The following is an 18,676-nucleotide window of genomic DNA, read 5'->3' as shown; positions in this document are numbered from 1 at the left end:
AATCAGTGTTAATTCCTAATATTAGCAAAATATTTCTTAAGGGTAATTTGACAATATGTATTACATATCACAATATAAATCCCATATCACATTCAAATACCCATACCACCAAATGGATCATCCCAATCTAGAGGAAATAATTACAGATCCCAAGATTTACATGAAAAAAATGTTAGAACAGTAGTATTATAATAGTGAAAAATCAGAAGCAACTTCAATGCCCAAGAGCAAAAACATGATTCAGTAAGTAATAATACATCAATATGGAATCATTTAACTCACGTAAAAGCTCACTCATTTAATATTCAGACAGAAAAATGCTAATGATACCATTTTAAATGAGAAAAAAAAGCTATCCCAATTTTGTAAATTAAAATGTACAGACGGTCCCTGACTCACGATGGTTTGATTTATGATTTTTCCACTTTATGATGGTGTAAAATCTATACAAGTTTAGAAGCCACAAAATTTTGAATTTTGATCTTTTCCCAGGGCAGTGATGTGGTGTGAAACCTTCTCATACTCTCCCCTGATGCCGGGCAGTGGCAGAGAGCACAACCCCAGGTGAGCCACGTCATCCTGAAGGTCAACAACAACCCATGCACTTGCACCACTCTACACCCATAAAACCATCATCTTTTTCGCTTTCACTCCAGTATCCAATAAATTACATGGGATATTCAACACTTTAGTATAAAATAAGCTTTGTATTACATAATTTTGGCCAACTAGAGGCTAATGTAAGTGTTTGAGTATGTTTAAAGCAAACTAGGCTAAGCTGTGATGTTCAAGAGGTTAGGTGTATTAAATGCATTTTTGACTTAAAATATTCTCCACTTATAATGGGTTTATCAGGACATAACCCCATCATAAGTCAAGGAAGAGCTGTGTATAACTAGCAAATATGTGAGTGTGCAGGTGTGTAGTTATTAATCTAAAGTTACAGAAAAGAGACACGAAAACTTGTATTTAATGTAATAAACACATGGGTTTAACCTCCATTTTCTTTCTACCCAAGTCTCACTAAAATGACAATGTAGGAATTAAAAAGACATAAACCCACAAGTACCAAGATAATGGAGAAAGACATCAACTGAGAGATATCAACAATATTTTAGAAGAATAAAACCAGTTGGACAAATGGTAACTAATCAAACAGAGATGACCTAGCTTGTAGGATTCCATGACCTGCATAAGATGTCTAAGAGGACATACAAACCCAGGAATCACCCTGGGAAACCAACACGAGGTGGAAAAAGTATCCCTCACTTAGCTCTGAGCACTGGGAGCCAGGCTTTGCATGCTTTGCATTCACACGAAGGGAGGATTTATCTTTGGGTAAACTGACCAGATAAGGAAGACAAGACCTTAGGTGTGAACATCCCAAGGGTCAGCAATGAAAAAGACAGTTTACTGCCTTTTCTCTGTATAGTCAAGCCCATCAGTGAACACGCCCCCTGCTACCCAATGCAAGCACTTGACATTTTAACCCCCTTCTCTTAAATATGAATAGACAACCAGCGATTACCAGTATTTAAGGAAATTTTAACAGAGTGAAAGAGATCCAAACAGGGTTGGGAGGGAAGGGACAAACAGCAATCAAAAGAATATTCAAAAAGCGTTTTTAAGAAACCTAAAGAGGAGATATTTCATCCAAGAATAGAATACCACAAAAAAAGGAGCATTCAGAAAACCAAAAGAGAACTCTCAGATGTTAAAAATATGGAAAGCTGAAACTGAAATTACAAAAGTTGGCTTAGAAGATAAAGTTGAGAAAAGTGTCCAGGAAATAGAACAAAAGAGGAAAAAAGAAACAAGAGAACAAGAAAATTAGAGGATTGGCCTATAAGGTCCAAAAGCCAACTAATCAGATTTGTCAAAAAAAAAAAAAAAAAAAAATCACAAAAATTCCCAGAATTTAAGATAATGAAACTGTAGACTGAAATAGTAACCAAATAGCCCTGCACCATTAATAAAAAAATATCTACTCTGAAGCATTATGAAACCCTCAAATCACTGGGATGAAAGACAGATATTTTAAAGGTTTACAGCAAGAAAAAATTCTGAGGGATTTACAAAGTACAAAGATAATTAATGGAAAAAGGAGAGTCTTTTCAATCGACAGTGATAGAATGATCACACATTCATTTAAAGAGACTCAGGACCCATACCTAACACCAGATACAAAATTTAACTCAAAATGTAACATAAGCCTAAATGTAAAACATAAACCCATAAAACATGAGAAAATCTTTATGACCTTGATTTAAGCTAAGAATTCTAGAAATTATATCAAAACATCATCCATAAAAGAAAAAAATGGTAAATCAGACATTATCAAAATTAAAAACTTTTGCTGTGTGAAAGATACTGGTAAGAGAATGAAAAGATGAGCCATTAGATGAAATTACTTAAAAATCACACATCTGACAAAATACTTATGTTCAAAATATATTTAAAAATTCTTCTCTCTAAAAAAAAAATAACAAAGAGTACCTGGGTGGCTCAGATGTTTGAGCATCTGACTCTTGGTTTTGGCTCAGGTCATGATTCTACAGTTGAAGGACTGAGCCACGCATTGGGCTCTGCACTGAGCATGGAGCTTGCTTAAGATTCTGTCTCTCCCTCTTCTCTGCCCCTCTCCCCTGCTCACACGCACATGCTCTCTAAAAAACAAACTCTCAAAACTCCATGATAAGAAACCAATCAACCCGATTTTTTTTAATGGGCTAAATACTTGAACAAATACATCACAAAAGAAGCTATATAAAAAGCAAAGTATATAAAAAGATGCTCAGCACCATTGCTCATTAGGGGAATGCACATTAAAACCATCGTGAGATGACACTGTACACATACTAGAATGCTTAAACTTTAAAAAAATACTTAGTGCTGCTGAAGCTATGGAGAAATTGAACCCTCACACAATGCTCATGGGTATGCAAAATGGGACAGCCATTTTGGAAAACAGACTGACAGTGTCTTATAAGGTTCAATATACATTTATCATACAACCCAGCAACCCCACTCCTAATGTTTACCTTAAGGAAATAAAAACTTACACTGATAGAAAAATCCATGTGCTACTGTTTATAATAGCTGTATTCATAGTCACCAAAACCTAGAAACGATGCAAATATCCTTCAAGCAATGAATGGATGAATTATGGTAAATCCGTGAAATGGAATACCATTCAGCAATAAAAGAATGAACTAGTAATATACACAATATGAATGACTCTCAAATGCATTGTATTTTGTGAAAGAAGTCAGACTCAAAAGGCTACACACTATAGGATTCCACTGATACAACATTTCAGAATGCTGTATCACAAGGCAAAACCATGGTGACAGAAAACATACCAGTGTTTGCCAGGAGCAGAAAGTAGGGAAGGGAGGGGTTGACTACAAAGGGTCCATATGACATCACTTTTTTAAAGGTATGGGTCTGGGGGCGCCTGGGTGGCTCAGTTGGTTGAGCGTCAGACTTCGGCTCAGGTCATGATCTCGCGATTTGTGAGTTCAAGCCCGTGTCGGGCTCTGTGCTGACAGCTTGGAGCCTGGAGCCTGCTTCGGATTCTGTGTCTCCTTTCTCTGCCCATCCCCTGCTTGTGCAGTCTCTCTCTGTCTCTCAAAAATAAATAAATATAAAAAAAAATTTTAAAGGTATGGGTCTGTTCTGTATGTACTAGGGTAACACCTAGACGATTCCATGCATTTGTCAAAACACATATAACTATATACCAAAACGGGGGCACCTGGGTGGCTCAGTGGTTAAGTGCCCAATTCTTGGTTTCGGCTCAGGTCATAATTTTGCAGTTCATGGGTTCGAGCCCAGCACTGGGCTCAAGGCTGCTAGTGCAGAACCTGCTTGGGATTCTTTCTCTCTCCCCGCCTCCCCCCCCCCGCCCCTCCCCCATGCTCTCTTTCTCTATCAAGATAAACTTAAAAATTTTTAAAAGAACTATATACAAAAATTAGTGAGTTCTATTGATGTCAAAAAAGGAAAATTATATGCTACTAGAATTCTATACCCAGCCAAACTATCAATCAAAGGTAAATATAGAATAAAATTGTCAACCACACAAGATATTTTTCAAATTTTACTTTTCATGACCTTTCTTGAGAAACTACTAGAAGAAGGAAGTGATCTGATAGAACAAGGAAGTAAATGACAAAAAACAAAACAAAACAAAACAAAAACAAAAACAAAAAATAGAGAAACTCTTAGGACCTATGGAAAGAAGAGAACAGGAAACCCCAGGACAACCATTGCAGCCAGGGTCCAGAGGTTATGCAGGCCAGATTCAGCTAGGAAGTTAGAGAGCTCTGTGAACAAAAGTACAAGGGAAGAGAGAATGAAACCAACAGATAACCCAATGAGTCTGAATGTAATGAGTTGAGTGAAAAACTCAGGGGAGAGTTAGAAAAACTCAGGTGATGAGTTAAAAAAAAAAGTGATCAATTTTAAAAGGCAGTGTTATTAAACTGACAGGAGAAATGAGGAAAGAAATATAAATATAATATTTATCCAGATGTAAATAACATTAATAAGGCTAAAATGAGGCCAACCCTGAAAACTGACTTTCCTCCAAATTGTGAATGCCATACTAGGAAGATGGAGTGAGGAAGCATGCTGGGATGTGTGAATGTATGTGGTGGAGAGGAAGTTTAAGAAAGCTTACAGAGAAATCAATAAATCATATGCAAATGAAATAAACAAGGACTAGCAGCGCTGGTATGTTACTTAGAAATGCAGTGTTGAACACAGCAGAAAACAACAGCTAAGAGAGGTGAAACTGGTTGCCTGGGGGAGAGAATCAAGGTGGAGGATGAGGGGGACAGGGGTTGCTGCTTTTCACTATAAGCCTTGTAGAATACATTACTTTTATAACTGGTCTAAACAAGGATACTGTTTTTGATAACAAAGTAAGAAAAAAGAGAACAGGTAATTAGGAATGATACCAAATTATTAGCAATATTTGTCTCTGGTTATTAGTTTTATAGGTAATTTTCATTTTCTTCTTCACCATTTCCTGAAACTTCCCAAGCTTTCTTTTTTTTTTTTTTTTCTTTTCAGAGAGAGAGAGGAGGGGCGAGAGAGAGGAGGGGCGAGAGAGAGGAGGGGCGAGAGAGAGGAGGGGCGAGAGAGAGGAGGGGCGAGAGAGAGGAGGGGCGAGAGAGAGGAGGGGCGAGAGAGAGGAGGGGCGAGAGAGAGGAGGGGCGAGAGAGAGGAGGGGCGAGAGAGAGGAGGGGCGAGACAGAGGAGGGGCGAGACAGAGGAGGGGCGAGAGAGAGGAGGGGCGAGAGAGAGGAGGGGCGAGAGAGAGGAGGGGCGAGACAGAGGAGGGGCGAGAGAGAGGAGGGGCGAGACAGAGGAGGGGCGAGACAGAGGAGGGGCGAGACAGAGGAGGGGCGAGACAGAGGAGGGGCGAGACAGAGGAGGGGCGAGACAGAGGAGGGGCGAGACAGAGGAGGGGCGAGACAGAGGAGGGGCGAGACAGAGGAGGGGCGAGACAGAGGAGGGGCGAGACAGAGGAGGGGCGAGACAGAGGAGGGGCGAGACAGAGGAGGGGCGAGACAGAGGAGGGGCGAGACAGAGGAGGGGCGAGACAGAGGAGGGGCGAGACAGAGGAGGGGCGAGACAGAGGAGGGGCGAGACAGAGGAGGGGCGAGACAGAGGAGGGGCGAGACAGAGGAGGGGCGAGACAGAGGAGGGGCGAGACAGAGGAGGGGCGAGACAGAGGAGGGGCGAGACAGAGGAGGGGCGAGACAGAGGAGGGGCGAGACAGAGGAGGGGCGAGACAGAGGAGGGGCGAGACAGAGGAGGGGCGAGACAGAGGAGGGGCGAGACAGAGGAGGGGCGAGACAGAGGAGGGGCGAGACAGAGGAGGGGCGAGACAGAGGAGGGGCGAGACAGAGGAGGGGCGAGACAGAGGAGGGGCGAGACAGAGGAGGGGCGAGACAACACACTCAGGAGGCAGGGGAGGGAGACAGAAAATCATAAGCAGACTCCACACTCAGTACAGACCCCGATGCAGGGCTGAATCCCACCACCCTGGGATCATGACCTGAGCCAAAATCATGAGTCAATCACTCAACCAACCAAGCCACCCTGGCACCCTTGAAACCTATCTTAAAAATCAGAAGGGAGCAAAGAAGGAAGCAGAAACAGAGAGAGAGAGAGAGAGAGTATATTTGTGTGGTGATTCAAGAGCAGAAACTACTTCTCCCCCTTCCTTAATCAGGCAAAGCATAATGAAAATCCGTGTTTTAGGAGAGGAATCCTGCATTTTAGACCGTGAAGATTTCAGGGTGTAAAGTTTTCCATGAAATGGCATTCAGCAAAGCTGATCTTGGTGCCTGACACACAAGAGAGGTTCAGACAACACGAGCCTCTCCACTTGCCCCCCACCACCCCAGCCTCATTTTCTCATCTGAGATGTATGATGGGAGCTCAGGGTCATCCACCTCTGTCTGGTTCTATCATTTGACTCCAAGAAGCCTTCACCACAAACCTGCCAGGAATAAGTCACCCTTGATGCCCAGGCCTAGAGGCAAGGAGCCCTCTTCTGCCCACCATCCACGTAGGGCCAAGCATATTCCTACACCAGACACCCCATCCAATATATTCTGGCAGATTTAGGTCTCTCTCAATTGCCCATCTCCCAGGAGACATGTTCCCCAAACCAATTATAAATGGCTGCTGGGACTTCAGTGTCTCCACCTGATCTGTGCACTCCGAGCTGCTGGATAAATGGTAATCCCTTGGACATTTCTATTTCCTGCCAAGTCCTCTAAAATTAGAGACTATTCCCCATGATTCCTTGTCAACACAGAAAAGCAGAGCCAAGCAAAGCATTTAGACATGCAAACAAAGACCATGTCTTTCAGGAAACCCAGGTCCTTGAGCTCTAAGACCTAGGCAAGGGCCAAAATCTGGTTTTGGAGCTTGCAGGTCAGAAAAAAAAAAAAAATGTAAGGTGATGAGCTGAGCTTTGAACACAACAGCCAGGTATGAATCCCTAATTGGCCACTTAGCTCCTGGCACTAATTTAGACACTTTTTTCATAGACTTCTCACCCATAAAACTGGGACAATTTTCTTGCTAATTTTTAAATTTTCATTTTTAATAGGCTTACTTTGTAAGTAAAATATCTAGCAAAGAATTATATGAAAATGGCTACTGTTTACTGAGCATTTGCTATGCAGGTGGCACCGTGCCAGGCATTTTATGTACATTCTTATTTAATCCTCACGAATTAAGCATTGAGAATTAAGTGTTATCATCCTCATGTTAAAAATAAACAGAGGGGCGCCTGGGTGGCTCAGTTGGTTAAGCGTCCGACATTGGGTCAGGTTGTCATCTCACAGTTTGTGAGTTCGAGCCCCACACTGGGCTCTGTGCTGACAGCTGGGAGCCTGGAGCTTGGGACCTGCTTCAGATCCTGTGTCTCCCTCTCTCTTTGCCCATCCTTCACTAGTTCTCTCTCTCTCTCTCTCTCTCTCTCAAAGATAAATAAAAACATTAAGAAAATAAAGAAAAAAATAAAGAAACAGAGGCATAGAAAGACTAAGGAATTCACCCTAGGACATTCAACACAGAAGTATGAGAGTTGGGAGGGGACTCCAGGCAGTCTGAAGTCAGAATTACCCACAGCACCTGTAGCTTCTATAATGACAGGCATTCTTGAGGGTGAACAGTCACCACCCTTTCTCCGCCATCCACACCACAGATGAAGGAGACCAAGACCCAATGTCAGGACACAGCAGGCATACAGGGGTGAGGCGACAGCCAGGATTCAGGTCCTTCATTCTGCAGACTGTCACAGAGTGGAGCTCACGGAGGCACACCCAGAGGACCTCTCCCAGGCCCCCGCTATGAGTGTGCCCAACACCCTGTTGCTGCAGACTGCCCACCACCTGCCTACCATCTTGGACACCTGCAGTTCCCTCACCTGGTTCTGATATGCACATTGTATTCAGTTGGCAAAGCAAGTGTCTGGGCCCTGCCACCCTGAGCCACACCTTGAAAGCTTGCTATCCTATCATGACACCTGCCCTCACCCACCCCTCTGGAGCTGTCAACTCCCTTCTCCATGCTCATCAAGAGCCCCTGGCTGCCACCAAGACTGGGGAACACACACACTCCAGGACCCGGCTCCACCAGCCCCACTGGGGTCTAGACCGTCTAGACTGTTCAGACAGCTCATACATATCATCGCAAGTGATTTATCTTCTTCATAACATGACCATTCAATTTGCATGATTTATTTATTCAGAGACCATAAGGTCATCCACAGCTGGATCCTCAGAGCCAATTACAGTGCCTGGCAACAAGTAAGAGGTCAATTAACATGTTAAGCAACAGAATGAACTGTGAGGATTCACCCTTCATCCCTATCTTCACACTTCATCTGGAGAGACAGACAATTCTCTTTCATGCCTCCTGACTCGGAGGGATTGCCTCCAGAAGACAAACTCAGGTCAGAACACAACAGACTAAATGTCTTTGTTGAAGACATTTTCCCTTGAATGACCCAAGTATCCTGTCTTTTAAAAATCACTTTCTAAAGGAGTTGGAGTAATGTGGCTCTTTACGCTGACATCCTTGTCAATAAGTCAGCAAATCCTCGACATCAATCTCTAACAGCTAAAAGGTTAGGATAGAGCAGAATGAAGATCTTCAATGAGGAAGCCTCCAGGTCACCACGACCACGGCAGACCCCAGGCTTCTGGAGAAAGTGACATTTAATCCCTCTGTCGAGGCCAGGATTTGAGACCAAAGACACACTCAGAAGTCACACCAGGTGGGGTAGCAAAAAAGACATGGGGCTTGGGAGAGACCCAGCTGGATTTTAGTCCCAGCTTTGTCACATGCGAGCTGCATGAGCTTGGGCAAATTACTTAATATCACAGAGCCTCACTGCCTTCACCAGCTGTTAATGTAGTCAACAAATAGTTACTCAATTCCAATTGTGTACCAGGCACTGTACTATGCACTAGAATATGAGCATCAGGAAAGTGGCATGGCAGGGGAGGGGACAGGACCTAAGTCTTCATCAGTAACCATTGCAATAAATGTACAGTTACAAATTGTTGCATGTGTCACAATGGAAGACTGTAGGATCACCTGACAGGGCCTGACCCCAAGGAAGAAACATTTGAGTTGAGAGTGAAGGAATGAGACAGAGGTATGGGAGTACCAGGCAGAAACAGGAGAACAACTAATATCAGCTAATGAGGTAACGGAACACACCTAGCCCTGAAAGAAAGACTCAATGGAGGTTGAGGATAAGCATGTCCAGTTGAGGATGCACCGGGGGCAGGGTCGAGGTGACCTAGGGATCTGTAGCATGCTGAGGAAATCTGGACTTTGGAGCAATAGAAAAGGTTCTCTCCAGTTGCCATGTACAGAAAGAAGTAGGCATACCAAAAAGAGACACAGCAGCATGCTGGTGGCCAAAGAGAGAACAGATTTAAGGAATAATTAAGAGGAAAACTGGACATAATTGAGGGCTGAGGGACAGAAGGAATCAAGGGTGACTCTTGGTCTCATTTGTAACCTGGAGAGATGATATGTCTACCTTCCCAGAGAAGTATAAAAACATTTTCCAAGTGAGGTAACAATTTGAGAGTACCAGGCTCTCATTTAAAGTGTTAGATTGGGGCGCCTGGGTGGCGCAGTTGGTTAAGCGTCCGACTTCAGCCAGGTCACGATCTCGCGGTCCGTGAGTTCGAGCCCCGCGTCAGGCTCTGGGCTGATGGCTCGGAGCCTGGAGCCTGTTTCCGATTCTGTGTCTCCCTCTCTCTCTGCCCCTCCCCCGTTCATGCTCTGTCTCTCTCTGTCCCAAAAATAAATAAACGTTGAAAAAAAAAATTAAAAATAAATAAATAAATAAAAAAAATAAAGTGTTAGATGAGGGGCGCCTGGGTGGCTCAGTCGGTTGAGCGTCTGACTTCGGCTCAGGTCATGATCTTGTGGTGTGTGAGTTTGAGCCCCGCGTCAGGCTCTGTGGACAGCCCAGAGCCTGGAATCTGCTTCGGATTCTGTGTCTCCCTCTCTCTCTGCCCTTCCCTTGCTCGTGCTCTGTCTCTCTCGGTCTCAAAAATAAATAAAAATATTAAAAAAAAAAACATAAAGTGTTAGATGAAAGGGGAGCCTGGGTGGCTCAGTTGGTTGAGCGTCTGACTTTGACTCAGGTCATGATCTCACGGTTTGTGGGTTCGAGCCCCACGTCAGGCTCTGTGCTGACAGCTTGGAACCTGGAGCCTGTTTTGGATTCTGTGTCTCCCTCTCTCTCTGCCCCTCCCCCGTTCATGCTCTGTCTCTGTCCCAAAAATAAATAAACGTTGAAAAAAAAATTAAAAAAATAAAAATAAAAAAAAAAAGTGTTAGATGAGGGGCGCCTGGGTGGCTCAGTCGGTTGAGCGTCTGACTTCGGCTCAGGTCATGATCTTGTGGTGTGTGAGTTTGAGCCCCGCGTCAGGCTCTGTGGACAGCCCAGAGCCTGGAACCTGCTTCGGATTCTGTGTCTCCCTCTCTCTCTGCCCTTCCCTTGCTCGTGCTCTGTCTCTCTCGGTCTCAAAAATAAATAAAAATATTAAAAAAAAAAAAAACAACATAAAGTGTTAGATGAAAGGGGAGCCTGGGTGGCTCAGTTGGTTGAGCGTCCGACTTTGGCTCAGGTCATGATCTCACGGTTTGTGGGTTCGAGCCCCACGTCAGGCTCTGTGCTGACAGCTTGGAACCTGGAGCCTGTTTTGGATTCTGTGTCTCCCTCTCTCTCTCTCTGCCCCTCCCCCACTCACACTCTGTCTCTCTCGCTCTCAAAAATAAATAAAATATTAAAAATAATAAAAATAATAAAAAATTAAATAAATAAAGTGTCAGATGAAAGGGGCACCTGGGTGGCTCAGTCAGTCAAGCTTCCGACTCTTGGTTTCAGCTCAGGTCACAATCTCGCGGTCCATGAGTTTAAGCCCCACGTCAGGCTCTACACTGACAGTACAGAGCCTGCTTGAGATTCTCTCTCTCCCTCTCTCTCTGCCCCTCCCTTGCTCATGCTTTCTCCCCCTAAATAAACAAACAAGCAAACAAACTTTAAAGTGTTTGATGAAATGAGACCACAAATAAAAAGCCAGTTGGTTGCCGGTGTTATGAGTTCTTGCCCCTCTCCATATCCTTTTTTTTTTTTTTAATTTTTTTTTTCAACGTTTATTTATTTTTGGGATAGAGAGAGACAGAGCATGAACGGGGGAGGGGCAGAGAGAGAGGGAGACACAGATTCAGAAACAGGCTCCAGGCTCCGAGCCATCAGCCCAGAGCCTGACGTGGGGCTCGAACTCACGGACCGCGAGATCGTGACCTGGCTGAAGTCGGACGCTTAACCGACTGCGCCACCCAGGCGCCCCTCCATATCCTTTTAATTAGGGAGCCCAGACTGAGCTAGCCAGGCTGGGATGGAGGTCTGTGAAACTGGGCCCATGACGGGAGGATGGATATCTTCCCTGAGATCAAACACCCTGAAGACCAGGGGCCCAGTTCAGGATTCCTGCATCATATGGGTGGCTGGATCAAAGGGTCTGCAACATGACCTTGAAGATCCATGGGCCTGTCATCATCGTGTGAAGAGCTGGGCTGGAACCAATGGCAAAAATTGATCACGTCCCTTCTCTGATTGTGAACACGTGGTAACTGCCCACTGCTCTGCACAGGACACTGACCCCTCTGGCAAGGAAATTCAAGGTCCGACACAAATGAGCACCAACGTTTCTTTCCCACTTCTTCACCAGTGCCCAACATGGTGGCCAATGTCAGCTGCCTACCTGGCATCCGCTTCCTCTCATCCTTTCAAGGTTCCTTTGGGGAGGCCCTGCTTTTTGGGCAGCTAAAGCTACATCCTTTGGGCTGAACAGACAGCACTTGTGGCTCCCGCATCTCTGGCCCCCAGATTGGCCTAGGTCACTGGACTAGCCTATCCTGTGTCACGCTGCACAGCACTGGCTACTTTAGCGTGTGTCTCTCCCTCCTGAGGCCAGGATGAGGTGTGACTGTCCCCTGGGCTCCAGTGGGCACTGGAAGGTGGCCTCCTCCTGCATGCTGGCTGAGGGATTGTGTTCCACACAGTCTCCCTGACCCCATCAGCCCTTACTGCTACAGGCATGAATCTCTCCATGGTTCTGCCTCATCTTGGGAGTGAAAAGCCAACTCAATGTCACTCTGAAGCTCAACCATACTTACTCTGTGTTCTTTCTCTTAAAAAAAAAAAAAAAAAAAAAGAAAAGAAAGAAAAGAAAAAAAATGTGCCCTTCACATGATCTAGCTCTCAGGCAAATTGGGGGGGGGGGGGGGAAGGGGCTCTAATTAAAAGAAAGCATAATGAGAAACAAGGTCCTCTGAGCCAGGGCAATAAAATCTTACCACCCTGGGGTCACCCTCTAGGAAGTGAGGATTAAGAGAGAAAGGATTTTATAAAGGCAGCTTGAGAAATCACAACAGAAAACCCTTAGAAAGGACTTACTGTGCGCCAACCACTGTTCTCAATGTGTTACTTATAAAGGAAAGTAGCTCTTTCCCTGAACCCTGCTGGCAGAAAAGCTGGGAAGAGATAAGAAAAGGCAGGATTAAGGAGAATGACCCAGGAAATCCTGGGACAGGTGTGACACTGTCCTGAGGGTCAGGGGGAAGCCCAGCTCAGAGCTCCTCGTGCTCAATCACTCCAGAGACATGGACACTCCGCCCAGGAGCCTTAAGGAGCAGGCCCTTTAGGCTGTGGTTCTTAAATTTTGAAGCCCACTGGGGAGCTCTAAAAACCCTAATGCCTGGGTCCCGCCCTCACAGGGTTTATATTTTTAATGCTATTTTTGGGAGAGAGCACATACACACACACACACACACACACACACACACACACACACACACACACACACAGGTGAAAGTGGGGGAGGGGTAGAGAGAAAGGGAGACAAAGGATCTGAAGCAGCCTCCTTGCTATCAGCTCAGAGCCCCACGTGGGGCTCAAACCCACAAATAGTGAGATCATGACTTGAGCTGAAATCAGACACTTAACCGACTGAACGACCCAGGCACTCCTCCCATCCCTATAGATTTAAATGAGGTTAAACTGGGGTGCAGTCAGGCACCAGGTGGTCCAAAAGTCAGCCCTGGTGGAGCACCAGGGCAGGTGATGTAGACAGGCGTATCAGTTTCCTAGGACGGCCATAACCAAGCACCACACACTGGGTGGCTGGCAATGACAGAGATTAATTGTCTCACAGTTCAAAGAGCTGAAGTCTAAAATCAAAGTGTCAGCAAGGACATGGTCCCTCTGAAACCTGTAGGGGACAATCGTGCCTCCCCTCATCCAAGCTCCTGGGGATTTTGCCAGCAATCCTTGGCACTCCCTGACTCCCAGCTGCAGAAATCCACTCCTCTCCTCCGTGGTCACATTGTATTCTCCCTCTCTGTCTGTGGCTTCTCAGGGTCACCTTTGTAAAAGGACACCAATCATACTGGATTAGGGGTCCACCTACTCCAATATGACTCAGCCAATTACATCTGCAATGACCCTATTTCCAACTAAGGTCACATCCTCAGGTACAGGGACTAAGACTTGAATGTGTTTCTCTTTCTTCTGGGGGAGGGGTGACAATTCAACATCTAACCAGGGGTTTCAGTCCCAGCTTTTGCTGCCCAGTCAGCACTGGTCTGTGGACTCTGCCCATCCACTGCTCAAAGTGCATGCTCCCAGCAGGAGTTGCTAATTGGAGCCCAGTACTCCAACGTTTGAGGGGGGTCCCCAGATGTTCCTGTCCACAGAGCTCCTGCCGTTCTCATTAATGGCCATGGAGGTATCTGTGCTGCTTCACTCCAAGCCTTTTGACCTGGGTCTGCTTGCCCTTGGCTTCTGGATCCTCAACTTTAAGCTGTTTGGCAAGGCTACTAACAGCCTGCTAAGCTCGACAAATCCTCTTTCCATAGGAAGTATACTGTACCCTGCCCCCCCCCCCTGCCAAATCCCACTTCTACCTGGAGCCTACCACAAAGTAGACATCTCACCTCACCATCTGGGGGCCTGCCCCCTGTTCAGAGGACAACCTCCCCTCTGGTGAGTCACAGCCCCCTCAAAATCTATACTGCCTGTACCTAGTACACCATTCATGAGCTGAGTGTCCTCAATCAAGTCACTCAGCCTCCCTGAGGCTCTGTTTCCCTAACTTTACAATGCAGATGTCATCTATACCCACATCCCTGATCCAAAACTTCCAGGACAAGATCTACTTTAGAATTCAGAATGGCTCAGATTTTTAGAAAGATAGTATGGGCACATGTAACATCCCTGGTGGGATCTGGGGGTTGGGAGCAACATCCTTTGCTCAACATATAAATATTTCCCCAAGGAAGCCCATGAAAACTCACACAAGGGGAGATAAATAAAAACTATAAACAGCTTCACCATCAGTTTGGGTCAGATCTGGCAGCCAGAAGAACTTAGTGCTAAACTTAAAACAACAAACAAACAACGCTTTCCATTTTAACAGCTTCTCGGCTTTCTGGACTCTGTGTAAGAGAATCTAGCTCCTAAGCTTGCGTAAGTATTATGAGAGAGCATGTATGTGTAGCTACTTTGAAGTATGCCTAGTTCAGAGCTCATTAAATACTTAGGACTCTGGGAAAGAAAAACTAAAAGCTTTAATCTGGCTCAAGCCAAAGTTTGCCACCCTCTTTAAAACACCGTAATTTGGCCCAAAGGCCTCCCACCTCCGCATTCAAAGCGGCTACATGGCCCGGCATCCCACCCTGTTCCCCACTTCACCAGCAGCACCACACCGAGGTCTCAGCACATTACAGAAGCCACGTTTGTTGCAATCATTTGTTTGTTAAGACGGTGAGTTTTACTTTTTAATTCTAGCTCAGTTCCACATCTAAGATTTGGCACCACTCACTGCTGCAACAAGGCCCACTCTTAGAAAAATCCCCTGCATCAGAACACTCCCGTATTGTGCAACAGCAGCCTGGTCTCACGAGAGGCAGCCAGACACGGATGCACAGGTGCCCCCGCATGCTGGAACTGCCTTCTGCAGCGAAAGCACTAGGAACGTTTTCAAAACTCCAGAAAACACATAAATAGGGAAGGGTCCAGTGCCTGCAAAACACGGGCTGCTCCTAGCAGACAGCCAGGCAGCCAGACTCTGCAAGGCCAAGGTTAGGAAAGCCATATCTCATCAGGCCTCATGTGACCTTGGCGAAGCTAACTCACTTCCTAGATCACAAATTCTCCACTTGCCAAGTAAGCATGTGGATTACGTTCTTTCCAAAGGAACTTCGGCTTAGAAACTCCACAGTTAGAGGATTCCTCCCCGTAGGAGATGGACTTTGGTTCCCTAAAGAGATCTGGGAAATAAGCTGCAGCTATTGATAGCTTCCAATAGGCAATCACAGGCGGGAGGTAAATAAGCAATTACACAGGGCACATCATGAGCACGACAAACCACCTTCATGTGCTGACGGAATCACAATATTAGCACGACTCTGCAGCAACCACAGAAACTCCACTCTTCCTACCCCCGAGGACTGGCCGCTCCCACCACTGCCTCTGCTCAAGCAGCTGCCGCAAGTCGGACCTGTCAGAAATCAACCCAAGGAATTACTTCTTTTTAGAAGCAGAAACTCCTGAATTGGAAGTGATTCAGGTGAATGTGGCAGATGGTAGCATCTCAAAAGTTGTCACTTCTCCAAAGAAAACTGGCAAGGGTGACAACCTCTGCTGGCCAGAATCCAAAGAGCAGAAGTATAAATAACATGGCAGGTGTAACAGGTACTTATTGGGGGAAAGGAATGGACTGAGGGCACAGAGTTCCCTGAGACGTACAGAAAAAGGGGCCACGCTCATGGTGGCCAGGAGGGGAGCGAGCCTGTGGGGCTCCTGCAGTGGACTAAAGCCACCTCTGCACCACATTCTTAGGGTGAAGGAAGGGGTGAAAACTTGGCCACACATCATCACATTACGATGACCTCAGAGAGTACATCTCCTTCCTTAGGAAGAAAATTCTGTAATTGGCCAGGAAAAAATAAATGTGAGCAAGTGTGTGTGCATATGAAATCTTAGAAACCCAGCCAAGAAAACTGCAAGATCAAGAACCTGAATGAAGTTTGTCAGAACAATAGAAGATAATGAGCAAAAACACTGAACTTCAAAACTCAACAGTCAAGTTAAATATACATGCTGGGAACAGCATTTATGCAGATGAGCTTGAGGGGGCGGGGAGCTTTTTCCGAATGCCAACTGTGTACCAGGCACTGTGCTAGGCACTTTAACTTCATGATTTCACTTCACTTTCATAAAAAACTTACAAAATATCTTTGGCAGCTACAGTAGCAGGAACAATAGGGAAAACACTAGCAGCAATAGTGTTTTTAAATGTTTTTGTGATGAAAAACAACATAGGTTCCTGGTAGGAAGTCTGTAAAATTCAAAAAGTAAGAGAAAAGTGACAAGTCTTATAAACTCATCTTCAGAGATCAGCCTGATGCCAGTGCTCCTGCCACCACAGTGTCCCCCCACCTGACCACCTGAATTTGAGGTTCTTTCAACAAGATGACTCCTCTGACTTCTTATACTTTTCTGGCATTCACCCATCCATCCATCCATCAGTATGAGCCCCTATTTGGGCTCAGACCCACGTTAGGAGGTAGGATTACTGGGATTTGACAAGCTCTCTACTCCCTGCCTGCCCACCCATGCCTCTTCATTCAGCCTCACTGGTCAGGCACTTTCTCTCCATACTTGCTAGTAATGTGTCCAAGTGTTGAGCTTGGGGTCTCTGAGATACAGCCTTCTGAGAAAAGCTGGTGTTCTGCCTGACCTTAGACCATCACATTCAACTGTCAACCCCTGGATGGGTTAAATAGGTGATGGGGATTAAGGAGTACACCTGTTGTGATGAGCGCTGAGTGATGCTGAATCACTATATTGTACACCTGAAATATGATACTGTATGTTAACTGGAATTAAAATAAAAACTTAAGAAATAAAAAATATATAAATAAATAAACTGCCAACCCCCATTACCATGTAGGTGAGGTGAGGAGGGGAGTGGCCCCACAAAGGAGAGGTGCTGCCTTTAAGGACAACGGGCCTGGACACTGCTCTGCAAGGAGCCCACCCTCTCCCTTGCCTGAGCGTGTGAAGATTCTCAAGATCATCAGAGCAGTCAAACAAGTACCTCATTCCAAGTCACGAGTTGTTTCTGTTTGGTTTCTTTTCCCCATATGATAACTTTAGCAGAACGAGGTTCAGTCTGGGGAAAGTACAAAGAGCTAACTTGTGTGGCATTGGCCAAGTTTACTCCTCCTCTGGGTCTCAGTTGTTTCATCTGAAAAATGGGGGACTGTATTATTTGACTGTCCAAGAATGTCTGATAGTTCATGATTTTATATAAATCTATTTCCTATCATAAACTGAAGCGTGTGTGTGTGTGTGTGTAAGCGAGAGACAGACAATGTGGCCTGTAAGAAGTCTGACTTTGGCTTCTTGCTGAATAACCACTAAATTACTTTAAAAACTATAATCCCAGACTATCCTATTGACAATCAAGAGCCTGTGCAGTGAGTGATGTGTACGTCCACCTGCTGCACACGGATGGACCAAAGCCTGAGTGAAGAGCACGTCAGAATGCTTCCAGGTTGTGGGCTGGCTACAGGAACCCACGGCAAGTGTAAACAGAGCTCTGCAGTCTAGTCTGGGGAATGGACAACTCCAGACAGAGCATGTGTTCGAGGGCAAGCTAGGTTATATCACAACCCCTCAGGAAATCAGGGCCAGTCTAGCCTCTGGGAAATGAGGACAGGGGAGACCTGGGCAGAAGAAGAACCAAAGCTCCAGCTGGGCCAGAGCTCAGGTTCAATCCTGGGGTGCTCATAAAGACCAAAGTCATCACCCCTGGTCACGAGACAGCCACGCCTGCTGCGTGCAGGAGATATCTATACACAGACAGACCTATTTGGGGTCAGCACAGGAGCTGAGCAGATGGGGCCAGGCTGCTAAGGGATTTAACACCTTCCCACCACCCCCATGGCACACTAACCCCCACGTGTCACAAGGAGCCACAGACCTGCTTGCTGCCTGCTCCCTTCTCCCATTTCTGATAAGGTCACCCACCGTGCTTTATAATGCAAAAATAACATTCCTGCTGCCAATGCAAATTATGTCTGAACCATCCACCCTCCCCTGCCTCATGCAGAAAGCAGCTCCACAGGGGAGAGGTGAGCCAGGCTGCAGTTACGAGGCTTTTTGAGACACCTAATGAAACACCTTGTGGTGACCGCCCCCTCTGAGGAGAGCTCAGCAAAATGCATCGCAGAAGCAGATGTCAGGCTTGGGGCAAATGCTTCCAAAGCACAAAAGGCATACACAGGGAGGGACTAGAGCTTTCCCCATCCTTAGCAGGTGTCCCCAAGTCTGTGGTGCTAACTAACCTTGCAAAGTCAAGATAACCACAGTAACTGCCCCACCTCTCTCAGCCTCTAGGGGGTACAAGAGGTACCACTCTCGTTTAGTATAAAGCTAGGGTGAAACTCAAACATTTTATTGCGCTCAAACTCAAAAGTAATAAAGTTTTAATTTAACTCAAGAGGTTAACAGCTCAGGGATCTGGGAAATCACTCTGCAAGG

The 18,676-nt window shown here is 45.7% G+C and overlaps 1 protein-coding gene and 1 non-coding gene across 15 annotated transcripts in view; one reads left to right on the top strand and one right to left on the bottom strand.

Moving 5' to 3' along the window:
- Positions 1 to 18,676, bottom strand: part of PTPRT (protein tyrosine phosphatase receptor type T) — a 1,064,810-nt gene that overhangs the window by 737,200 nt on the left and 308,934 nt on the right. The gene's annotated exons all lie outside the window — the stretch shown is intronic.
- On the top strand, positions 10,161 to 10,245 carry TRNAQ-UUG. Its single transcript has one exon. It is a non-coding gene; the product is annotated as a tRNA-Gln (tRNA).

The sequence above is a fragment of the Felis catus genome, chromosome A3, assembly GCF_018350175.1.
Source record: "Felis catus isolate Fca126 chromosome A3, F.catus_Fca126_mat1.0, whole genome shotgun sequence".
NCBI lineage: Eukaryota > Metazoa > Chordata > Mammalia > Carnivora > Felidae > Felis > Felis catus.
Note: the sequence above shows the minus strand (reverse complement) of the source record. Positions and strands in the feature narration are given on the sequence as shown.